This window comes from Acomys minous (genome assembly GCF_964271855.1).
Source record: "Acomys minous genome assembly, chromosome: 5".
Taxonomy (NCBI): Eukaryota; Metazoa; Chordata; class Mammalia; order Rodentia; family Muridae; genus Acomys; species Acomys minous.
Window position 1 is genome coordinate 108097514 of NC_140494.1, and position 26183 is coordinate 108123696.

The 26183-nt window shown below is 43.7% G+C and overlaps 2 protein-coding genes across 10 annotated transcripts in view; both read left to right on the forward strand.

The window, feature by feature from the left end:
• NXPE4 (neurexophilin and PC-esterase domain family member 4) overlaps window positions 1–26183 on the forward strand; it is a 212515-nt gene that overhangs the window by 114215 nt on the left and 72117 nt on the right. For 3 of the 9 annotated variants that reach the window (XM_084783631.1, XM_084783629.1, XM_084783628.1), the window contains exons 2-3: window positions 10451–10526; window positions 15084–15157. The exons of 1 other annotated variant lie outside the window; for it this stretch is intronic. The gene's annotated coding sequence lies outside the window, so the exon portion shown is untranslated. Of the gene's footprint in view, window positions 1–10292; window positions 10341–10450; window positions 10527–12418; window positions 12523–14299; window positions 14394–15083; window positions 15158–26183 lie in introns of those variants that run through there. 5 more of the 9 variants (XM_084783634.1, XM_084783633.1, XM_084783632.1 and 2 more) reach the window with 4 other exon arrangements.
• The window catches only part of LOC311598529 (NXPE family member 1-like), a 124323-nt gene continuing 112487 nt past the window's right edge, over window positions 14348–26183 (forward strand). The window contains exon 1 of the mRNA XM_084783644.1: window positions 14348–14393. The gene's annotated coding sequence lies outside the window, so the exon portion shown is untranslated. The remainder of the gene's footprint in view (window positions 14394–26183) is intronic.

Sequence of the window (26183 nt, forward strand, 5' to 3'; positions counted from 1 at the left end):
TCAATTGGCCAAATGAGAGATAATAGCTCTCAGGCGGGACCCAACTGACTGTAGTTACCAGCTTCACCTTTGATTTCATTGTGGAGTTTAAAAAAGGGGAAATTAAAAGATAATTTAAAACAAACTGTGGATTGTTTGTTACCAGAACATAATTAGCCTCTTCAGATTAATGCAACTTCCATTACTAAAAACTGAACGCCCTTGCAAAACACAGGCCAGGATACAGGCTCCTGGCTTTGCAGACGGCCGTTGGCAAGGAAACTGGTATCTGACGTTATGGTTTCTATGTTGTGGTTACCCCTTATTTAGCAAAGCTGCCCCTTGAGTAACTTAGGGAGTAGAAACTCAAGGGGAAAACAGGATGTTAGGGCGTTGCCTTGTGATAGATGTCATGTCTGGCTGGGTCTCCGAAGAAGCAAGCTCAGGGAAGAATCTCCCAATTGGAAAGCAGAAATGAAAGAAAGTGGAGAAACGGAAGGATTGTCTCTTTGCAGGACTGCAAGAGCCCATTGCTTCTACACCCCCAAGTAGGAAAATGGAGTCCGAAAGCAATTTTAAGGCAGATGCCAATAAAACCTCTCAGCAGATTATATCACCTAAGGGCAAGGATCAAATTAAGGATATATTGTGCAGTAAATCTTTTCCAATTGTATGAAATTACTCATGGCAGATATTAAGGGCATAATTTGTCTGCAGATGTGTGGTAGCCTAGGGAAAGAAAATGTGGGGGGGGGGCATTGAAAATGCAAAGAAACATGCCAGATAGAAGAAATTTATCTCATGCCTTCTCATTTGCTCCTCTTCCTTCCCCCTTCCTGGAGAAACTGATCTTAGGCCATGAGGTAGATAGGGAAAGGGTTCCTCTGTACCTGCTACAGGAGTTGGGGGGGAGGGGGCTCAGTCCTTATCTCCCACAGGAGTGAGATGGAATATGAACTGTGCCAAGGGCTTCTGCATCAGGCAGCTGCCTGAGTCTGAGCTGAAAAAAAAAATGGTGAGGAGGTGGTCCACGGGGAAGGATGCTGAGGACTCCCTGGGCAAGTGATGTTAGAAGCCGAGGAGGGTGATGAGGAAGTCCTCGTGAGTGGATGAGCTGGTGTGTTGTCAGAGAACATGCAGGTGGGAATCACAAGCCAGGATGGAGAGCCCGAGCCTGTGTGTACCGACCGAGAAGAGCAGTCGGATAGGAGCTGGGCATGGGGTGACAGAGGTTGGGTACCACGGAGAAGCTAGCTACGAACGGGGTACCATGTAATAGAGACTAAGAGCCTGAGCGGGGGGGGGGGGGAGGCATTTCTGCAAAGGAGATGGACAGCAGAGGCGATAAAGACCAAACAGGTGAGAAGGGGTCTTAGCATGGTGGGTCGTGAGTGCAAAGGAGAGAGCAACCGAACAGCAGCACAGACTGGATAGGAGTTTGTTTTTAAATAGTGAGGTAAGGGACTGGGAAGATGGCACCATTGGTAAAGCACTTGCCTTGTGGGTATTAGAACCTAAATTCAATCTGTCAGAAGCAAAAGTGAGGCATGATAGAGCATGCGTATGATCCCAGAGCTAGGGAGGCAGAGGCGAGCAGATCGCTGGGGCTTCCGGGCCGGCCAGGCCAGCCTAATTGGCAACTTCCTGGCCTGTGAGAGACTCAGAACAAACAAACAAGCACCAAAACAAAACATGGTGGATACGGTTCTTGGAGAACAATACCTAACATTGACTTCTGCCCTCCACATGCATGCTCACACACATGCACATGCACATGCACATGCACATGCACATTGGTGAGCTACATGTTCCTGTAAGGAAGGAGAAGCAGCAATGGATGGTGATGACAGATGGTACATCCATGTGAATTTATACATATTCTTTTTATATATGCATGTATAAACTCCATATATGTGCACACATACGCACTCACACTGCTCTGTGAGAGAGCCTGGGAACAGCAGCATTCAAATAGTAGTGCACATACCAAGCACCTAGCTCATAGCCCCTAAATGCACAATACTAAATTTACATGACACGTGTGCATAGTGTGTGGAGCTGGAGATCTAGCTCGGGTATCATTCTTGGATTGTTTGGTTTGGTTTGGTTTTTGGTTCTTGGTGTTTTCTTTTGTTGCGTGTCTTTAAATTTTTATTATTTTATTTTCCAAGTGTACTGGTTTTTGCCTTTATGTATGGCTGTGCGCTCCTGTGTACCTGGTGTCCCCAGATGCCTTAAAGGATATCAGATCACCTGGAACTGGAGTTACAGACAATTGTAGCTGACATGTACGTACTGTGAAGTGAACTCAGGTCCTCTGGAAGAGCAGACAGTGCTCTTAACTCCTGAGCGATCTCTCCAGCCCTTGTTTGCATTAATCAAAGGCTCTAGGCATCAAACTCCTGTCTTCCTGCTTGCACAGCCAGCACTTCATCAACAGAGCCATCTCTCAAACCCTATTACCTACTCTGCATATCTAACTTTAGAATGGTCCCTGTTCATGAAATCTAGGGGTCACAAAATTGATATTCTTAACTCAGGCTTATAAGACGTGAAAAACAACCCCATGGGATTATGCAAAAATTACAAGCATGGTTTACATGGAACTGAATAATTAAAATTTAAATACATTCCTAAACCTTATTTAATTTAATGTACACAGAATAAATCTATAAATAATTATGGCACAATAATTTTATTATTCTGTTTTAAATTCTTATGAATATTTATTTGTAGAGAAAGGATAGCTTCCTGAAGTTATCGACCTAACACAATTTCTCTTCTTTTTATGAAAACTGTTCATTTGTACTCATTTATTTAGCTGTTTTTGAACTTTTAAATTATTTTATGTATCAAGTGAACAGCTTTTGTAATAATTGCTGCTCCACTTTATAATTACAATAATAAATATTCCTTTGCATTTTTCTCGGCTGAGAGTTCATATATATATATATATATATATATATATATATATATATATATATATATATATATATATATATATATATTAGAGAAGGGTCTGGGAGCACATATTTTTTAACCCTACCATTTATGCTGAGGCAGAAAGACTGTGAGTTTGAGACAGCGAGAGTTCCAAACCAATCTGGACTATCCTGTGGGACTCTTGTCTCAAAGCAAATCAAAGACAGCAACAAAACCAACCAAATGTGCACATGCAGAGGGATAGAGGGAGAAAGAGTAAACAATCTATAGACAAAGAAGCCTAGTGTATCAATTCGCTGTTCGCTGTTCAGAGCACACAGGGTTGAGTCTTTCTCCTCCCTAACGCAGCTTCAGTCCAACCAAACAAAACACTCCCTCATTTCCCCCAGAAGAAGTGGAACTGAAGAACTTTCTCTCTCTTCAGGACATAATCAGAGTTGCCTACAGCTCTGATGCTGTGATCCTAATAAATCATGGGACCAATAACAGGCAGGATGTCTGTGTTCGGGATTCACCCCACTGTGACATTAACAAGATGGTGGAATGAGGCCTTTCTAATGTCATTTCGTCACAGTGGCGTCCCCTTGATGATTCCCTGTGGACAAAAGCATTTTTGTGGGAGTGTGGGAGGCCAGGCAAGACTTCCAGGGCACGGCTGGAGCAAAGAGTCCGGGAATGGACATACTGAAGAAGCTAAATGTGGTTTTACTTCACCTGTCTGTTTTCCCTAAGGCAAGCACAGGCAGCTGAGTGAACATTTGGTACCCCAGGGGTGTAGATCCAAGGGGTCCACATCCTCCCTGCCCCACTTTGAATACTGCAATGGAACAAGTATGTGAGACAGACTGAGAGCACGGGAGAAGGGCTCACTGCAGTGAGAATCCACTTCTGTTGCCACATTGCACCATGTTCCCTACATAATAGATAATTTCTACCCACATAAAAAGGTGTTTTTGACCATGAGTTACTAAGTTAATTGACTGAGTCTATTTTTTTTCCCCTAATCCAGAGAATGAGAATTAGGGTAGAAACCGTTTCTCCAACTGTTTTGGCATTAAGGCAGGGGCCACTCACAGAAAGTGTTCAGTGTTCCCCTCTGTACCAAGCCAAGCTGAAATCTGGTCTGATCCAGGCTTTTCTCTGAGGCTTTGCTGTATGGAGAAGGAGCTTTTTCAAACCTGGGAGCATGCTTGGCAGAGTGAGTAACAGCTGGGGGCCAGAGCCCTGGGAGCTTTTCCCTCCCTGAGGCCCTGGGTGGATAAGGAACACAGTTCCCTCTCAAAACCAGGTATATGCTTGGCAGAGCCAGTAATGGCCTAGGACCAGGGGCCTCGAAGCTCAGCTTCAGATTCTGAGGATCCAGCCCTACCCACCCCATGGGGGCTATGGTCCTCAGTTCAAGGCCACTGTGTGAACAGTCTGTGATGCTCTTGGGATACCTGTGTTCCTTGGGTGCAGCATTGTTTTATTAGCTTCCCACTGACCTTGTCCCACTGTATGATAGTTTCTGTTGACATCCTTCATTTCTTCCCTGGAAATAGAATAGAGGCTGATGCGCTTCTTAATAAGCTTACTTGCCATAAATATTATGCAAGACATCCCAGCCCAAACTTACCTACCTCCTTATCTTCGATCCCCCAGTCCTTCTTTCCTCAGAACCCTGTCACTGAGGAACAACCAGATAGTCCAGGTCACCCAAGAAATGTTGCCTAGAATATTTATAAGTCTTATTAAAACTATTACAGTCTCTACTACAGAAATGCGTTACAACGGTTTTGGTTTGCAGCTAAGTCTTTCACTGTTAATACCAGTTAATGTCCCAAAGACATCTCTACCTGACTCTCTGAGAAGGGATTTGAAGCATTAGCCAATACTGAGGGAGACAGGCTTGAGCAGCAGGTGATGCCAGTGGAGATGGGATTGTGATGTTACTGATATCAGTAGGGATGAGTTTAGGGCATCAGCTGATACTAGTGCTGAAAGAACTGGTTTAAAAGGAAAACACAGTGCTAAAATTCCAGGGCAAAGATCGAAATTGGACAATTGTCGGAACATAGAAAATAAGAGAAATCCAATTGTATAAAGGAAGGAACAAGTTTTACAATGTGTGTGTGTCTGTGTGTGTATTCTAGGAAGGAGTGCAAAAGTCAGAGAAATCAATACCTTGCAAATTGCTAGTACTCAGAGGTTGGCAGGTTATCGCTGCCGGAGAAAGGAGGCAGTAAGCAGGTTTTAGAAGCCTTCTGCCCAGCAGCACCACAAACTGGCCAGTGGTGCCCACACAGGAATGCTCAGCTGAAGTTCTAGATGATAAAAACAGACATGTTCCTAATGAAGGACACTCTACCAGAGCGGGCAACAGAGTCCACGTCAGAGACAGCCGCTGTTCCCCATATTAGGGGACCCAAATGGAGACTTGAGCTGCCTATTGGCTACATCTGAGAGGGGGTCTAGGTCCTCTCTATGCATGGCCCTCGGTTGACGCATCAGTCTCTGTAGGCTAGGCCCAAATTTGTTGGCTCTTTGTGAAGCTCCTGTCCCCTCTGGGTCCTTCCATCCCCCTACTCTTTTATAAGACTCCCTGCACCCTCCCAAAGTTTGGCCGTGAGTTTCAGCTTCTCCATAGAAATGGATGTCTTTCAGAGGACATCTATGGTTTGGCTCCAGTCCTGTTCCCTCTCTTCAACAGCTTCTGGTGTCTCTTCTATTTGCCCTTCTGAATGAGAAGTAAGCATCCTCCCTAGGGTCCTCCTTGTTATTTATCTTCTTTAGATCTGTGCATTGTAGTGTGGTTATCCTGTATTATGTGGCTAATATCCACTTATAAGTGAGTATATACCACGCGTGTCTTTTGGATCTGGGTTACTTCACTCAGGATGATCGATTCTACCCACCCATTTGCCTGCAAATTTAAAGATTTCCTGGTTTTTAATAGCTGAGTAGTATTCCATTGTGTAAATGTACCACAGTGTCTTTATCCATTCTTTGGTTGAGGGACATCTAGGTTGTTTCCAGATTCTGGCTATTACGAATAAAGCTGCTATGAACATAGTTGAGCAAATGTCCTTGCTGTATGGGGGAGAACCTTTTGGGTATAGCACTGCTATAGCTGAGTCTTTGGTAGCACTATTCCCAATTTTCTAAGAAAGTACCAGATTGATTTCCAAAGTAGTTGTACAAGTTTCTACTCCCACCAGCAATGGAGGAGTGCTCCCCTTTCTTCACATCCTCACCAGCATGTGCTGTCATTTCAGTTTTTGATCTTAGCCACTCTGATGGTATAAGATAGAATCTCAGAGTTGTTTTGATTTGCATTTACCTGATAGCTAAGGACATTGAGCATTTCATTAAGTGTGTCTCAGTCATTTGATACTCTTCTGTTGAAAATTCCCTGTATAGCTCTGTACCTCATTTTTAAAATTGGATTATTTGGTTATGAAGTTTTATTATCAGCCATTGGACAGTGTAAAAACCTACATTTTTAATAGTTAAACAGTGTATGGAAAAGTGAATTATTAGCAACACACCTAGTGTTGGCAAAAAATGTTTGCTTCTCTGAGCCATGACCAATGATCCTAACAGAGCAAGAAAGGAAGGGAGGTATCTTATTTAATTACAAAACCCAGGGAAGCAGAAAACCTAAGTCCCCTAAAACATCAAATTATCAACTACCTTGTTGAACTATAACTGGGGTTTCAGTTTCCACAATCACTTTAGACAGGATTGGTCCACTCCTTACTGTTATACCATCATTTGTTAAAAATAGACTAGGAAAATAAAAACAGAATAGAGACATTCTTACATAAAACAAACACTTAAGCAAGAAACACTATGGAAATTCATTACAAAAAAAGCAGTGCTGAACTCAATAGATCACTTAGAAAACAATTAAAAGAAAAAAAAACAAAGAATGATTGATTGGATAAGAATGAGTAAAGAAAGCATGAATAACTAAGTGGGCTGCACCAGCTATAACGGTCTAGTTGATAGGCTTCCCTCTCAACGAATTAAACCAAAGTAGCAAGCTAAGAATTTCTTGAGAGCATAAAAAGACAGCAGAAAAGGGTAATTGCTCTATTTTCTCTGAAATCTATCCAGTGAAAGAATCATAAAAATAAAACAGAGATGTTGCTCTCATTTTTTTTTAAAGAATATTTGCATGGTTAGAGAATGACAACTATTCAGATTGAGTGGTACAATGTATCCTGATTGGAATAAAGGATTGGGGATAAATAAAAATTAACATGCCCTGGGATTTAGCCAGCTTCCTGTTGCTATGACAAAACACTTGACATAAGCAACTTATAAGGAAGAAAGACATATTTTGGCTCATGGTTTCTGAGATTTTGGTTCATCAGCCAGACTTGGAGTGAAATACAATATCACAGCTGGAAGTGTGTGCTGGGATAAGTTCCTAAACTCATAGAAGCTGGGGTTAGTGGGCAACATCCTTCCACTTCCTGCACCTCCTTCAATGGCATACACCAGTCACCTGACCCCAGTTCACTAAGCTAACTAGTTAAATATCTCCTACCTACCAGCCATGTCAGAAGCCTTCTGCATAGGGAGATATTGAATATCTAAATCATGACACTTTGGTGCTTGAAAAAAATTTTTTTTCAGAAGACCAATATTAGGGAGTAGGTTCCCAAGGTAGTACATTCAGATGTTAGATTTGCAAATAGAGGTTTATTGGGCATTTCTCCTGGAATAGACATGTATAAAAAATCAAAAGGAGAAGCTGAGGGGAGAGAGAGAGAGGCTGGCAGTGAAGGGTGCCTTCCGGTGACTTTGTGTAAAGTTCCAAAGCTTATATAAGGCCCCTTGGCAATGGAGTCACCACTTAACTAAATTCGAAAACAGACAAGACTATGGTATTAGAAAGCCTATTGCTATAGCAAGGGAATTCTACCTATTGGAGTTGTCTCAGATGAAGATTATTGGCAATGCACTTGTCGACATGCATTTAATTATGTCATTTCAAAGTTATTTGTTAAGCCCCGAACACAAGATGCGCCCCCCAGAGACCACCTAAGAGTTGTCTCCAATGCAAGCACACATGGGTAGTTTATTCAAGTTCAAGCAAGGACTCACAACATTCACCCACACAGTGGTTAGAGTTGAGAGCCCCAAGCTCAGGAAACATAGGGTTTATATAGGTTTTAGACAAAGGAACAGGTTTTACAGTATGTGATTGGATGACTTTTGTACAGACAGACATGTCTGGAGGCTCTGTTTCTTAACAATTAAACTTTATTATACAACCCAACTAGCTTACACAAGAGGGAAAAAAGGTTAAAGGGAAAAAAAAGAGTGAACCTTCCTGTATCTGTTCCCCGGGACAAGTCCCTAGGTGTCTCTGGCCTGCGTGCTGGTCCGGCCTGTTGGCTGATCCACATGCGCTCAAGCCCAGTCTGAACCTGCTGCTGCTCTCTCCTCCCCCGCCTGCCTGTGTCCCTTGCGAAGGGTGGTCTCCTTCTCCCATTGAGGGTCGATTAGAAAAACAGTAGTCCAGGTGGAGTCCCCAGGTCCGCTTCCTGAATTCCAGGCCCAGGATGGCTCCACCCAGTCTATCTCAAGGTATCCATGGTGTGTCTAAGGGTAAAGCCCGCCAAGACTGCTTTCACCTGTGGCAAAGCTTACAGTCCTTGCCACACATGTCTATCCCTGATTGGTTGTTGCTATGTGCCAAACCACTATTGGCCACTTTGATCAGCAGAAAGTATATTTGGATTTTGGGTACTTTGCCAGAACGAGATTCTCCACCTTCCACATTAATATGGCTTTGATATGGCTATTCTGGTCTTGTTTATGCAGACATTTCTAGGAGAGACTGTTTCACAGCTGACTTCCTGGGCCTCTGGTTCTTACAACGTTTCTGCTTCCTCTTTCTCAGTGTTTACTGAGCCATAGATGCAGGAGCTGTGATGTAGATGCCTCCCCAAGATCTGTTGGTCTCTGTGCTGTGTCCAGCTGTGGCTTCCTGTGATGGTCTCCATTCGTTGTAAACAGAAGCTTTTCTGATGTGATAGCTACAGTTATCTGTGGGTATAAAAGAATGAGACTCAGAATTTAGATGGGAATTTTGCTGGTTCTGGCAAAGTGACAGTAGCAGATTCTCTCCTAAGACCCATGACCTCACTACCTTCTGAAATCTGGCTAGGTTTCTAATGCCAGACATAATTTCCTTCCGGATTCCTGAGCCGTAAATGCAGCCATAGAATGAAAATAATGGCAGTTTGTTGGGGGATGGTCTGATGTATTTTGATGCTAATTACTGTTTGCTGTTTGTGTGGCCCATCTTTTGTTTAATAAAAAGCCATCCCACCTGGCAGAGCAAAGGAGATAGGTGGAGCTTAGAGAAGGAGAGAGAGAGAGAGAGAGAGAGAGAGAGAGAGAGAGAGAGAGAGAGATATTCTGGGAAGAAGAGAGACCGCCAAGAGGAAAAAAGAGAGAGACCTGAAGTGAAGAGAGGAAGGCCACCATGGGTTAGATGGAGGAGAAACACATGGCCAGCGGTGTGGATGGAGAATCCAGCCCAAATGAAAAACATTAGCAAGTATTTGGGATTATGGATGGGAAGTAACTTGATAAAAGTTATTGGAAGCAGATGCCATAGGATTGAGGCAGGGATTCCATGCCTGTCCCACTATGGGAAGTAGTTTAGAAGATTGATAACTGCCCTGCCCCAGGTTAACTAAGGCTATTTTAAAATATAATAAGTGTCTGTGTCTTGATTAATTGCTAGCCAGGCTTATAGATAATACATGTAATTTAAAAAACAATAGAGATTGTTTTGAACTCAAAGGTAAACTGATAGAAATCAATAAAAGTAGTAAAAAGGAGATCCAGAAGATGAATAAAGAGAATGAAGGAAACATCATAAAGAGCATGCATTCCTCCTGCAGAGGACCAGAGTTCAGTCGCTAACACACAGTCAGACAACTGACAACTTCCTGGAACCCCAGCTCCAGGGGAGCTGACACCCTCTTCTGGCTTGTATGGGCATCCCATGAGCATGCACCAACCCCTATATAGACACACACATGTGCAGACAGGTAAAAATAAACAAACAATATAAATATCCTAAACACAGAGAAAGTCCTACATGTATAGAGTTTGGAGAATTTACAGAGCCTCGGAGAGGATACATTTAAAGTGAACTCCATGTACACATGATAGTCTGCACTAGAAAGGGGAGGGTGTTGGAAGCAACAAGAAAAGAAAGATAAAGGGTGTAGTGAGTGAGAAATTATTCAAATGCCAACTAGAATATATATATGGAATATATATGAGCTGGGAAGTAGAAGAGCAGTGTCTGAGAATTTTTCAATGTGTTCTCTTTTTAAAATTTTTATTTCTTTCAAAAGGTGTCTGTGACACAGTTCTATACACGGCTAAAATGTCTGTCAATGGAGGTAAGGAATTTTCAGATAAAAGCAGGTAGGGATTTGCTGTCAGTGAACCCGCCTTGCAAATTAAACACTTGGTTCTAATCGTTATTGTTTCTTTCTGATCTGATTTTGAGGTCTCCCTGTCCAGAGTGACCAGAAGCCAAGATACAGACTCATTTGGAGATCCTGTTTGGACAGGAAGAGTTGCCTGTGAGTATCGGGTGAAACCCGAGGAGGAGTTGAATGAAGAATTCAGGAAACTGACTTACAGGTCTTAGAGTGGGTCCATGTGCCAATAAGAGACTCCCAGAAGGCACAGAGAAAACACACAGCTCCATCAGACAGTGGGAAATGACAGAGAAGGGAGGGAGGGGGTGATGGGGGGTAGGGAGGGAGGGGGAGGGGACAGAGGGAGGGAGAGACATCCCTGAGTTCAGCCTAGTTTTCTCTCTGTTTAAGACCAATAATAACTTATAACCACCTCCCAATGAAGATAAGCATTTGTAGACCAAGAGAGCAAACAGAAACCTACCCAACCAACCTTAGAGGGAATGGAATATAATTCTCTTAAGGTTTCTTCAGACTGAATGAATTGGGGCATATAATGCCTTAGGAGGGGGCTCCAAAGTTGGGGAAAATGGTTAAGCAATCCAAGGATTGCATTTGTGTTCCTACATGTTGAGAGATTCCTGGCTTAATATGAGTCCTGTGAGAGACAGGATGAAACACTGGCCCAATTAAGATCAGAAGCTTTCTACAATGCTATTTGTAATTCTGTAGGCTTCTTGTATGTTTATGGGCATTTCTTTCTTTAGGTTGAGGAAATTTTCTTCTATGATTTTGTTGAAAATGTTTTCTGGGCCTTGGAGTTTGTAGTCTTCTCCTTCTGTTCCTATTATTTTTAGATGTGGTCTTTTTATAGTGTCCCAGATTTCCTGGGTGTTTTGTGTCAGGAAATTTTTAGTTTTAACGCTTTCTTTGACTGATGTATCGATAACTTTGATTGTATCGTCCACACTTGAGATTTTCTCTCCCATCTCTTGTATTTGGTTTGCATGGCTTTGTCCAGTTTCTTTCTCTTCCCTATGTTTTGGAACTCTAAGATTGCCCCAGCTTGGGTTTTCTTTGTTGCTTCTAAATCTCTCTTTAGGTCTTGGGTAGTCTTATTCATTTCTTTCTCCCATTTGATTGAATTTTCCTGTAATTCTTTATAGGATTTATTCAATTCCTTTGTCTGTTTGGATGTATTTTCCTGTAGTTCTTTTATAGGGTTTGTTCATTCCTTCATCTCTTTTGATGTATTTCCCTGTGTTTCTTTGAATGATTTATTTTCCTCTTTCAAAGCTTCTATCATTTTCATCATCTCTGATTTAAAGTGTTCTCCTTGTGTTTGTGGTTATACACATCTCCAGGGCTTACTGTGTTAGGCTCACTGGATTCTAGTGTTGTTATTTGACTCTGAGTTTTGTTGCTAGTCTCCTGCACTGTCCTCTAGGCATCTGGTTGTCCTGGTGTTAGCAGGCCTAGAGGTTCCTCCAATAAGGTCACTATTTGTGATCCAGGTTGGCCAGGCAGGTTGGGAGCAAGTAACCAGAACTCCAAGCCAAAGGTTTTTTGCTAGGGTTCCCCAGCTGCCTCCTCAGGATGTTGGACAGTGGGTGTTAGAGCCTGCACCCCACTCAGTTCAGCTGGATTCCCTGACTGTGTCCCAGTTGGGTAGGGCAGGAGAGGAGTAGGCTGATAGATGTCTAAGCCCACAGTTGCTTGGGTACTCTACAGTCTTTTTTGAGATAGCAGGGCTCTGTCTATCTGCTATGTTCCAGATAGTTCCCTGTTCCTAGGTTGGGCTAGGCTGGTAAGCTGCTGTCAGGCCAAGAGAGATTAGAAGCCCCAACTGCTCACAAAACTGTCACTAATGTGGGGTGCAGCCTACACAGGTCTCTGCTCTGTGACCTAGGTGGATCAGACCAATAGGCTACAGGTGGGTGGGGTGAGATTAAAGCCAGGTTCTGCTAGCAGGATAGCAGATATGAGGATCGCGGCCTCAGCAGGTCTCTGCTTGCCCTACTTGCCTTGAGTTTTAACTATATCTGAGCAGTATGCTTCAGGTGGGTGGGCAGAGAAAGACCAAGCCCTGAAGTTACTCTCAGGATGGCAGCTAATGCAACCATGGGCAGCACCTGGATTCAGCTCTGTGGGTCACAAAGTATGTTCCCAGCTGTAAGCAGCTGGGGCGTGAGGGGGCTGAGGGATCCGATCTCCAAGCTCCTCAGAAGTTCCACAGGCCTTTTTGGGATGGCAGGGGTATACTTATTTGCTCCATGACCCAGCCAGGCTAGGCAAGTAAGCAGTTGGGAGGCTAAGAGAGATGAGAACTCAAAGGAGTTTGGGGCCCCACACTCTTTCTTTCTCGGGTGGCAGCTAATATGGATTGTGTCCTCGGGTGGCAGTTAATGTGGATTGTGTCCTGTGCAGGGACTCACGTCTGCTCTGCCTGTTCATTCACTCCCTGTCCCGGATCACACAAGCAGCAGACTATATCTGTCACAGATCTCGCAAGCACTAGATGGGTGGGCAGTTAGAGCCCAAAGCTGCAGAGAAATCCCACGGTCCTTCGCCAGATGGCAGTTAATGTGGGCTGTCCCCTGGGGTTTTTCTGTGGGTTAGCTGGGTGGCCAGGAGTCAGACCCACCTGTGGCCTACACAGTGTGGTTCCCTCTCGCCTGGGAAACAACAGCACTGGTGTTTTGTAGCTCTCAGTTTGGTCTTTAGGTCGTTGTGCAGGCCCAGTTGTCCTGCTAATCAGAAGCAGTTTGCAAATGGTGTTGCCCTCTTGCAGTCTCTCTCTCAAAAAATGTTGTAAATATCACACTGGCTGTTAGGTATAACATGACGCATTGTGAGGTATGCATGAGTGTGATATACTCAGGGTCAGTATTTGAAGCTTTGGGGCTTCACTTGTGCTTTTGGAATAAGGGTAAACACAGACTCTCTCTGGTGACTCACAGGAAAACTGGGAAGAAAACCTAACTGGGAGCTGGGTTATTGTGACAGCATGATGATTCTGTAGTTAGGACCCAGATAAAAACGTCAGGTACACTAGAGGTAAATCTACCCTGATGCTTTACCCATAGTGTAACCTGGAGAAATGTGCTTCAGTGAGCTTAGGGTTCTTGACCAGTCAAATACAGATGCCAACGTCTCCAGATAGAGGACACAAAACTTCCGTCTTCCTCCAACTAGCTTGACCTTTTGGTTCTGGGTTTCTGATTTTCCTCTTCTCAGCAAAGTGATATTGTTATAGAACTTGGGGTCATGCCTGTACCCCAAGAAGCCAAGAATGGCCGCCTGTCCTTGAAAAGCCAATTAAAGCAATCAAATTAATAGTAAAAGGGGATGTATTCACCTTCAGGTACTGACATGAGAGCAGAGTTAGACACAGGGCTAGGGATGCGTATATCTAAGCATTCCCTCTCAACATGTGGTCTCCCACCCACCACTGACACACCGTAGTCCATGCTTCTGCCCCATTCTGTAAGACAATCTGACAAGCCGTAAGAACTGTGTGAGACCTCTTCCCAGGAGACAATCTTTTTCTTCTCCCAGCATGAGATTCCTGGGGAAATTCCTATTTCTTGGGATCACTGTTTCAAATAGTCTGATAGATTGAGACACGCACGTGTCTCTTTAGAGTTCTTCATTTTTGCCAGGCCAGTAATATTCATCAGTTCTGGAGCTCAGTGACATAACTGATGGGAAGATCTTGAACCAGGAAACAAGAGAGGGTTCTGCAAGTGGCATTTGATGGAGAACTGGGATGGTCATCAAAGGACCACATGGCCTGTGGCTCTGCATGCACATCCTTATTCCTGATTCTCATCCTAGAATTCATACCGTGGTTTTTTACATTGGCAGGGAAAACATCATGTTCAGTCTGGATGCTTATTCTGATCGCTTGGATTTTGTGACCCCATACAAAACTTCATGAAGCCACAAGAGTTTCTCACATGCTTTATCAGACAAAAGAGGGAGAGGGGAGGCCATTTGAAAGGAAGATTAGCTGTCCAGGCAGCCAAGGTGAATGTGTGTGTGTGTGTCTGTACATATATATGTGTGTGTATACATAATATATATATGTATATGTATATATACACATATATATGTATATATATATATATATATAATGATAATAACTCAGATTTGGGAGCACAACAGCAACACACCAGGGGCACTAAGCTAAGTACAAAAATAAATCTCCTCTTGAGGATTTTCCCTTGAATGCCCCAGGAATTATGATATTTTACAGAACCTACAGTTTGTGTCTTTCTCTTCCCTAATTCAGTCTTTCCACTGCACCCTGGGTTGTTTATTTTGTTGTATTATATGTAGATGTGTGTGACTGTGTTTTGCATATGTCCATCATATATGTACAGGGCTTGTAGAAGTCAGAAGAGGGTATTAGAACCTCTGGAACTGTGATCCAGAGGTTCCCAGCTGTGAAGCTTATAGATAGCTGTGATCCACCATGTGGAAGCTGGGAACTGAACCCAGGTCTTCTGCAAGATCATTAAGTGCTCTTAACTACTGGCCCATCTTTCCAGCCTGGCTATTACTGTGTTTTTTGACATCATGTCTAACTCTAAGCCTTTGGCACTGTGCCTAAAATCTGTCATTTTTCCAACTTCCTCCTTCCCTCTACTCTTTGCCTCCTCTCTTGTCCGTGCCATTACCTACCTCCCCGTACCACTTTCTTCTTTCTCTCTTCAGTTTTTCAAGAAATCACAAACTTTCAGAAAGTCTGAGAGAAAGATCAGCTGGAAACCCATGTACTGACACCTCAGGTAAGATGACTTACTAATATAAGACGTCTTCCGAGAACACCTCTTCCACCCTCGCCACCCAGTGGCATCCACTACACTTGATTTTGTCTCAAATTGTGAATTATCTCCTATCAAAGCAGGAAGGGGCCTTGGATAAATGCAGCCAAAATGAATGAGGCAGACTACAGCCTAATGCTGCAGACGGCTCTACTGCATTTTCAGTGTACTTTTATACATGAAAGCAACAGAGAAGGAAAAAAGTAGACAGTGATGATCCAAAAGGGCACATAGTAGGACGGCTCTGTTCAGGCTGGGAAGTGACCAGGGGAGAGGTGGGAGCAGAGCTCATCAATTGAGAATCATGTTGGAGTCGGATGGCTGTGAAAGAGACAAACAGGTAGGTCAGCATCTGGAGCCATCTGTCTGACGTTCAGCATCTCAGAGCTTGAGCACTGTGCAGTTCTGTAGAGGTGCCTGACATCCACAGCTGCACCCCTCCATCACGGCTATTAACACTCATGGGGCCTTGAAATTACATAAACACCCCCATTGACCTAATGCTGCTGTTGCCTCCCACATCCTGACTACAGAGGGAACACCAAGCTAAAACGCTGGTCATCCCAGGGAATATAATCTGGGGAGTCTGAAGAAAGAGAACCTGCCCAGCCCATAAAGTGTAGTGTGTCCAGTAGAGACCCCTGTGTCACAAAGGAAGGCAACTAAGAAAGGCAGAGCTCTGACAGACATCAGACATGGGCCCAGGGCAGACTCAGCAACAAAATAAGCCGTGGAACAAGCAAGTGAAAGACCCCCGAAGGGAGACCCTCACTCAAGCCTCGGGATGGCGTGCACCCAAAGACACACAAACGACTGTCTTGCTGTAAACACATGAGGCAGTTTATTGGCGGGGCTCCGGGTCGACACGTATCTCACGCAGGAGACAGAGGGGTCGACCCAGAGGCCCAGGGGTGAGGGGTTTATATGGGCAAGGGTCGGGGGGAGTGGGAAGTTTTGGCGCGGCCACACACGATTGGTTGTTTTAAACATTTGAACATCAGCAAATTGCATAGGCAGATCTGAGGTAAGCTCAGACTTAATCACATGGGTACAGTCCTTGGTTCCTGTCTTTCTTGGAACCTGAGGGTAGATGTTTATCTGAGCTAACGACACATCTGGTTAAACTCAAACCTGGAACATTGTGTGCGGGCCTCAAGGGGGGGATTAAGTAGACACCATAAGATCAGATGAGGGGTCTTGGCTCATTACTCACTCGACCATGTCTGGTACCTGTTTCTCTCAGGAATTTGTCCTTGTGTATTCTCCCTATCTTTTATGGCCAGCCGGTCCCTGGAACACTCAATAGGCCTTTGTCTCCTATCTCCGCATTCTTTGTGACTTATCATCTGGGACCTTGGGCTAGCATACCTGTTGACCTGCACTTATGAGTTAGAGAGCTCTGCTGTTCTGGTTGCTTTAATGCTAATTAAAAATTTTCCCTTTCACAAGCACCCCACAAGCTCAACTGATTCAGCCACACTCTGCACACAACTGGCAGCCTCCAGTTTTCAAGGACTCAGAAGCAGCTCCAAAGTCTGTACTTTTGTCCACCACTGTTATTCTGAACTTTATAACACTTTAATCAGTACTTTCGTGTTTTTAGTATTTGTTCTTTAGGCATTTGTCTATTGATACATGCTGGGTTTTTTTTTTTTTTCATTATTGGGTAATTCTGGTTTTCTTTTCTTTGGCTTGGTCTTGCCTCTGTACTCCCTCCCCTTTTCTCTCCTTGCATTTAGTAGTGTTCTGAGTTTACCTTAATTTTTTAAATACATGTAGTTTTTTTACACTCTCTTTCTATTACTTATCTAAGTTTGTATTTTAACTTTTTTCATTATTGGGGAAGCCTTGTTTTCTAGTATCTAGCTCCTTTCTTTTCCTCCCCACAGCACTCTTCCCACTCTTTGTCTCTTCTCTCTCCTTCATGCTTCTCCTCCAGGTCTTCCTTTCCCCAGCCCATACTTTATCTGGCAGGTTTATGATTCCAAAATCGGCCAGAACTGATGTTTAACTCCATGGTGCCTTCTGCAGTAGCTTTGCCACTTGGCTTCTACAGCTATGGTAATGTGTTAGTGACCTCCCCCACTATAAGGTCATAGGCTATCAAGTCTCATCTTGGTAGCCTGCTTATTCTTTTTGTTTCTCTTTCTCTTCCATTTCTCTACCACTTACTTGTTCCTCTTATTGGAACCTTGGGTTTCTGAGTGTCTGAGGTCATCTCAGGAGTGGTCTCAGGATTGCTATACCCCACTGGTGCATTGTGGTGCCATGTAAGGGTCATGTTTCTTGGGCTCACTCCTGCCTAGGCACCTACAGTCCCTGGTGGGGTTTTTCCAGTATCTGGCTTGCTGGGAGCCTGGCCAGGCCTACATGACACCAGACTGGTCATCGTCTCAAGTTCACTATTTTTTTTTCAGGCAGTATTAGGCTACTAAACATTCAGATGTTCATAGGTCAGAACACTGAGTATAGACATAGCCTCTCTCCTCTCTGTCACCTACTGATGCACACGTGACACGGCAGCCACACCTACGCTTCTAAGGTCAGGAAGGGTGAATCACGTAGGCTGCAACAGTGACATCTTTCTCTTCGTTTCATTTTTAAGAAACTTTAAAAGAGGTTTTAAAAGTATTTCTGTCTCTGTCTTTTTAGAGGCATGCTAGCAGCCTAGATTTGTCCAGTAGCCTTTAGTTGTCTGGCCCCCAGTGTAAACTAGCAGGCGCCAGGAGATGGAGAAGGGCAACAAGGGAAACTGTTGATTCCATGTTTTATTAGTGAGGGCACTCTGTTGATTAATGGAACACCTCACTCTCATGGCTTAGAGTATGTGAGGTGGCTAGTTTTGATTGTCAACTTGATCTGGTTAAAATACCCAGGGTATTAAAGAAAGTGTGCTGTGTGTGTGTAAGAATGTTTTCAGAGCCTTCAAGATGGCTCAGAAGATAAAGGGACCACCTGTCAAACTTGAAGTCCTGAGTTCAGTCCTCAGAACCAATGCCATGGGAGGAGAGAACCAACTTCTGCAAACAGTTCAGCGAGTTTACACAAATGCCATAGCGTACCCTCCCCTCCGCCCCACTAAATAAATTTTTATGGTATTATTTTTTATTAATTATTTTATTTTTGTACGTATACATTTATATTATTACACATATATACAATAGATTACCTATGGCAAGAAGAACCGTGACACAATCAGGAATTATATAGATGTTACATTCTTAGTGTTTTGGCTATTTGTGTTTGACAGCCTTGAAGAAGACATCTGTCTCTGTCATCTTTTCAATTGGTGAGCTACTAGCCTGCACTCTCGGCATCCTCAGATAATCAAGTTTACTACTTCTCAAGTATCTGAGGGAGTTGAGGACCAGGTAGCTTAGTTTTACAATGAAGCTTCATTGTTTAGGAGCTAAGATGTGTTTAGGTCTAGATAGGTGTTCTAAGTTGATAATGACAATATGTGATGGAGATTGATTTAAATAAGTATTTTTAAATAAATAATTTTATTTGGTCAAATAATACAATTGGTCAAAATAATACAAAAAGTAATGAACACACTGTGGAATATTGAAACACCATCGTCGTGTACCTTAGGCCACATGATCAAGAGGAAGTAGTAGCCCTAATATAAAACTGCCTTCTGATTGCGCAGGCCTTCCTGATCACGGAGCTTTTGTGTGGCCCAACAGGGGACAAGCCTTGAGGAGCATGAGCTGAGTTTCCGGGTGCAATCAAAATGCTCTTCATTTCTCTGCATATTTCTAGCAAATATTTGCCAAGTGTCACAGAAGTCTCTTTTTCCAGATGTCACCTTGCAAGAGGGCATGGTAGGTCTTCTACCTAAGGTCTGGGTAATTAAGTCAGAGATGAGTTAAGGACCCAGAAAACACAGCCACATCCTGCCATCGTCACATCTCTCCTCTTCCTCCGGTAGTGTGGTCTATGGAATGCAGTAGATGAAGACCTAGTTTAGAGCCAAATTGTGAGAGTAGAGACGGGTCAGCAGGTAACCAGGCTGTCGACAGAACTTCTGCAAGGATTTTGAGCCCGCTCTCTTGACTGCTGCTTCTGTGCTCTTTCTGCAGTATTAGATAGTGAGGCCTCAGCTAAGCGGGAGGGTAGGACAAGTGCCAGGGGGGCAGATGGGTGAAGTGACTGTATAAGTTAACTATGACCCGAAGTTAAGAAGAAAGGAGATTGCCAGGCGTGGTGGCACACGCCTTCAATCCCAGCATTCGGGAGGTAGAGGCAGGTGGATAGCTCTGAGTTCAAGGCCAGCCTGCTCTACAAAGAGAGTCCACGACAGCCAAGGCTAACACAAAGAGACCCTGTCTTGAAAAAAACAAAAACAAAACAAAAGAAAAAAGGAGATGCTTTACATCTTGATCTCTGAACTATTCCTGTGGCAAGTGCCAGGCTATGTAAGTTAAAAGGGTGAGAAGCACAGATTCCCGTGCACAATCCAGGAAAAAAAACTCATTCAGTCAGTCAGAAGTTTGATCTAGGGGTCCACATTGTCTTAAGATATTCTTGTCCAATTAAGCACACACATTTAGGAAGACAAATATCACATGTTTTCTCATCTGTAAAAGTGTGTGTGTGTGTGTGTCTGTGTGTCTGTGTGTCTGTGTCTGTGTGTGTGTGTGTGTGTGTCTGTGTGTGTGTGTGTGTGTCTGTGTGTGTGTGTGTGTGTGTGTGTGATATAAAAGTAGAAGGGCTACATACAGAGGAAGGAGAAGACGTTGGGGAGAGGAGGGATGGGAGGAGAGAGGACACGAGCAGGGTACTATGCTGTGTGTGTGTATATTTTTTGCACATTAACTTGAAAATAATTTAAAATAATACTAGCTTATTGGATTATTAAGTGCTCAGGCACATAGCAGAAGCTCACTCTAACGCTGCCCTTCTGGGAAAACAACAACAACAACAAAGTTCTCCAGGGGTGGCATATGGTGGCTGAGCAGCTTGTGGAGCTGTCCAGCAGTTCTCAAACAAAAACACTGGAACATTTTCTGTAAGTTTAAACTGAAATTTAATTACACATTCCCTGGTTTCTCTATAATCTCCCTAAAGGTGGCCCGTGAATCATGAAGTCCGTTTCTTTTATTAATCTTGGCTATTAATGTTTGGTCTTTTATGCACTATGTTTTTTTTCTGTGTACATTTTCATTGTATTAATGGCTACTGTATAATTTTATGATATCACTAATAACAAGCAAACAGCTTAAGAGGGGGCTGTTGAATGTAAAAGCAGCTGGAGGCACTCTCAATTTTAAATGTAGAAAGGCTCATTTCAAATCATATGGAAGAGTAGTGGCCTTGTGCAAATAGGTAAAATGAAAAAGAATAAAAACAACCACAAACCTCTGATAAACAAATATTCCTGGACATTTAACCTACTTGCCTCTTGGGTATATTTTTTTTAACTTTATCCAATAGTTGTACAGAAGAGGGAGAATATTATTTTGCATCTACATTCTTCCTTCACTTTTGGCAGTTAAGTCTGGCCACAGGGTGTACATATGGTCTAGGCTTGATAATCCAAATCGCCTGGCCAGTGATTGTTGGTTCCAACTTAGACATGTCACCTGCACTGGGAAAATCAGTTTTTCCCTGTTAATTTTGTATATATTTAGATGAGTTTTTTTTGAGACAGGGTTTCTCTGTGTAGCCTTGGCTGTCCTGGACTCGCTTTGTAGACCAGGCTGGCCTCGAACTCACAGAAATCTGCCTGCCTCTGCCTCCCGATGTTTTGGTGTTTTTTGTTTTTGTTTTTGTTTGTTTGTTTTTTTGTTTTGTTTTTTGTTTTTGTTTGTGTTTTGGGTTTTTTTTTTTTGAGACAGGGTTTCTCTGTTACACAAAACTCTGACTGTCCTGGACTCTTTGTAAACCAGGCTGGCCTCGAACTCAGAGATCTGCCAGATCCACCTGCCTTTGCCTCCTGAGTGCCGGGATTAAAGGTGTGGCCCATCATGGCCGGTTCTGTATTTAGATGTATTTAGATGTAACAAGAGAGTCCTGTTGCTCTGGAATCACAAGTCACGGAGTTGCAACTCTTCTTCTACCACAAGCAACAAATCTTCATGAAAAGGGAAAACCAAGAGAAAACATGTGGCAGGAAGGAAGCCTGGCAGTGTCCGTTGAGCATCAGCACATAGCATTCCTCGACTTCTCTGCACCCTTGGTGATGAGCTCATTCTCGGCCTACCATCCTTTTCTAGCTGCGGGGAGACGGAGCTCTATCACTGTGTAAAAGTCTTATCCTTTACAGAAAACTAAGACCACCAGCAGTTTTTATATCATCCATCATTAGACGAAGCACAGCTTCTGCTCTGCTAAAGCCACTTGCCTTGCTCCACAGCAAGGACAAGATATTGTCTTCCTGAACAAACAATGGCTTTTATATAGCAAGTAAAATAAAAAGCTGTGATCACCCAAGTATTACTTGACCCTGCATTCATGACAATGGGGAAAGATACAACTCAAACTCCCGGCCCACAGAAAGCCAATGGCACATGCTCTTAAAGTTACCTCAAAAGGAACTTCTCATAAAATCCTTCTATCAAATGATGCTGTTATATAAACATAGCATCCATGGCATATAAAGTGAGCGGAAGTGTGCGGACTCTAGCATATTTACTTCTTGTGGCAGGAATGATTGGTATTCAGTGTGTGAAGAAATTCCTGGCTCCTGTGCAGTGTGTAAAACAGGTTGAAGTGCTTGGTGGCTTTTTGCATTCAGCTATCATTGAAAAAAAAAGTCTACTGTACACAAATTGTCATGTAAGTCATTTCGTGATCTGTGGGGTAGACTGAAAAGGGACACTGGGGTTCTTCCCGCTGCTGCAGCAGCTGCATGTCCAGCACGGATGTGCACCTGAATGCCAATGCCTGCATCCCTTTATCATCCTGGAGCTCCTCAGGTTAAATTACCCAAAGCTAATGGGAATAACAGTGTCAGGTCATCAGTGGCCACTGAGCAACTAAAGCCACTTTGTTTCAGTGAGTTAGACAAAGAAATGACACACTCGATTTCTACATTTAGATCCATCTGCTACAAAGCCGAGAACATGCTTGACACTTCTTTATTGTTATGGTAAGAAATACAGCATTAAGTGTGCCACCTTAACCATTTCTAACTGCCATCCAGTGGCATTAGGTACACTCACACTGTCGCAACAACCTCCAGAACTTTCTCTTCTTACATGCTGAAGCTCTACGCCCAGAGAGAATTAATCTCCACTCCCCTGGTAAAACTTTCTTCCTATAGCCTGGGCCTATGATTTTGATTACCACAGCTAGTGAAATCATGCAATATATATTCTCGTGTGTATTTGCTGAGCTTAATGTCTTCAGTGTTCATCCGTGGATGAATTGTCCTTTTAAAGGACTGTGTGACGTCTATACACAGGATAGACAGAACTTGTGGGTGGGCAAGGAGCTCTTCAAGTGCCGATCTCAGATCTCAGGCAGCCCTTGTCTCCTTTGTGTTGGGTGGCAGTGAACAGCAACAGCAGGCAGATGGGAGCAGCGGGCAGTGTCACCTGTTCCCAGGCCTATGTAGCAGGGCCCATGGATATAAAGGTGTTAAAGCTTCAGGGGAGGGGGAGGGAGTTTAGGTTCTTCAGCCAGTCTCGCAGAATCCAAGTAGCTTTAAGTACCAGGATTCCTTTCTCCTTGGTGGTAGCAGGTCTCTCCTTGCGCAGGTCTAGAACACGTGGATGCCTTAGCCCTTAACACTGGCCAGTGTTACAGCGTTTAGCCTGAAGTCTGAAACTCTTGGAACTAAAGATTTGATGGATTTCTAACACCTTCAAGTGGTCCTGGCCGGCAGTTTCCCCTCCCTGGCTCCTTGCAGCCTTTTACCCATCTTCAGTCTCAGCTTTCCAAGCACGCTCTATGGCTCTACTTCTTACCCTGGCCACTTTTGGGATAGTTCAACTGCTTCCTCTCCTGCTATATAGTAGACCTGACTGCTTAGTTCCTTCCATGAGCCTCTCCACCAGCCTCTGGCACTCTGCTGCCTCTGCCACTTCTTTCTCTTAGTGCACATGCTGCTAAAAGTGAGACAGAAAAGATCTCTTGAGAGAAGCCTTTTTATCAAGCCTGTTGTTACAATGCCAGGCCAGGCAACACTACAGAGTTTCTTAGTTGACCGCTTTAGAGCCCAAGAGACCTGCTTATATCCTAACCAAAGCCCCGCCATTTGTTCTAGACCAACTGCAATCTTGTCTCTTAGAATCAGTCACAGTCATTGAGATTAGTAATTTGACTGACCACCACTTAGGTCCATTCCCTTTTAGGGGACCAGGGGACGTGCTCCTCTCTGGCCCTGCTGGAAATGGCTCTAGATCATCAAGAGTTCAAAGGTTAGTGATATTACAAGCCTGATGTAACCAGTTTATAGCATCCCTAGATGAGATTGTGTTTTCAGGAGTTGGGGCAACCAGATGTGCTTGTTAGAGAGTTTTCTCAAGGTGTCCACAGCGTTCCGGATATCTGATGCTGTCATAGTGGTAGCCCCACTATTCAACTGGAAGTTCATTTGCTCAAAGCACTGAAGACAAGAAAGGAGAGTCTAATTGCCCATACTCCAATCATCTTGTTATTACAGGAAGATGAACATCCATAGGAGAGCTTGCAATAAGAACATAAGTAACTTACCGTTAACACTAATGATACTTTTAACACCTGCCCAGTCAGTACCAAGGAAAGGTGAGTTTCTCATACCTGCCGCACAAGCGCCTCTTTGATATATTGCACTGAATTCTTCTGACTGGAGATGAAGAGTAAGATTGCTAGATCACAAGGAAGTTTTTAATTTTTTAAGGGATCACCATTTTACATTTCTAGCAACAGTGCACAAGGGTCCCAATAGCACACCCTCACCACCATCTGCTCTTTTCATAGTGACCATCTTGATGGGTAAGAGAGCACATCTCATTGTGGTGCTGACATCGTTTCCCTGGTGATGGGTGATGTTGAGCATCTTTTCATGTGTCTATGGTTCATTTGTATGTCTTCTTTGGGGGAAAATTGATTCATTTCCCTTCATAATTTTTTAATCCAATTGCTATAGTTTGTATCTAGAATATCCTCCCAAACGCCTGTTAATTTCCGTCTTGAAAAAGTAGCACCCCAACCCGGGGCACTCCTGGGAGGTGGTAGAACTTTTTTTTCAGGAGATGGGGCCCAGTAAAAGGAAATTGGACCACCAGGTTGGCTATGCTCTTGAAAGAGACATTTGGGACCTCTTTTGCTCTCTGCTTCCCAGCCCCCAGGAGGGTTGCAGCTTTTTTTTTCCCCACCATGTGCTCTTCTTCTACCATGACTACACCTCCCCAAAGACCCAGAGAACAATGGGTCCAAGCAACCACTGACCACAACTCTTTAGGGGGAATCTCTATTCTGACATCAAAGAAAACCAGAACAATCATTCCACATTAGAAACTCCACAAGAACACACTGATGCACCAAGCAAGGACGATGCACTCAGAGAACCTAGACCCCCCCTGTTTAGGTATAGCCCATAGACAGCTCATTCTCCACATGGGGGCAGGGGAGAGCAGGAACTGCCTCTGACATGAACTCTGGTGCCCAAGATTTGATCACTTCCCCTTGGTGGGCAGCCTTGCATGCACGCAGAAGAGGATGTAGGCTATCCTGATGAGATCTGATAAGCTGTGGTTACATGGTGGGGAAGGAGGGCCTCCCTGTCACTAGGGGAGGGGAGGAGGGCAGAAGAGAGGGAGAAGTGGGAAGAAGAGAGGGTGGGAACGAGAGGATATGAGCCAGGGGATAACAATCAGCATCTAATGTGCATAAATTACTAATAAATTAAAAAAATTTTTTTGAAAAAGAAGAAACTCCACAAGAGCAGATAAGATGTCCTCACCATTCAAAGGCAGACTGGTGGCAAATGGCCACCTGGGGAATTTGCAGATGATGTCTGACATGTCTCGGGTGAGAGAAGTGACCATGCCGTACCCAGCCCCAACCGGCACATCTACCCTGTAGCTCCTATACCTCAGGGAACATGGTAGAGAGGCAGGCAGAAAGATGATAAGAGCCATAGGAGTGACAAGTCAAGTATGAGATTGTGCCTCCTAGAAATGATAGAGAAGCCAAAACCATAATGCCTAAATAATGTGTCTGTCAAAACAAGACCTGGACGATGGCAGTATCAATAGGCATGCTTACAGAAAAGGGGACGATTCCACAGCATTCTGCCCTTAAAACAGTTTTTGTTTATTTTCATTTAGTAGTTCTGATCGGTGTTTTTCAGAATGTTCAGGGTTTTCTAAATATAAAACAGTGTCTTCTCTGACCAGTGGTGGGTTTTTTTTATTATTATTATTCTTTTCTTTTCCTGCTGTCCTATCTTTTTTTCTCATTTCTAATTTCTCTTGCTAAAACTTGTAGCGCAGTGTTAATACAATAGTGTATGTGAAGGTGGACAAGTTCTGTCTTGCTCCTGGCTTCAGAGCATAAACATTGAGCTGTTCCCAACTGAGCATAATGTTTGCTGTGACAGTTTTAATCATGTCCCCTTGAGGTAGCTTCCTCCTATTCAGAGCCGGAGCAGTTTTTCATGCAAAGGGTGTTGATTTGTCAAATGCTTGCTCCCCATCAGCCTAAATGCACCATGTCTCTTGGTCCTCTATTCGGTTACCATGGTGCCCACACTGACTGGTTTCCATATGTTGAATCATCTTCCTTCCCAAGCATAATCTTTTCCCCCCTCTCCTGCACGTGGTATGTAATCTCTTTAATGTGTTGCCGAGTTTGGTTTGCTAGGAAACACCTGAATACGTTTTAATATGCTTGCATCATGGAAATGGCTGCTAGCTCAATTCTCCTCTTGAGTCCTATAGCTATGAGGTAGTGTCTGCCGTTGTAGTCGTAGCTGGTTAAAGCTGGCCTCCCTGTGTGAGTTTGGGGGTGCTTCCTCCTCCTCTGCTCTTTGGAAGAATTTGAGAAGGATTAGTGT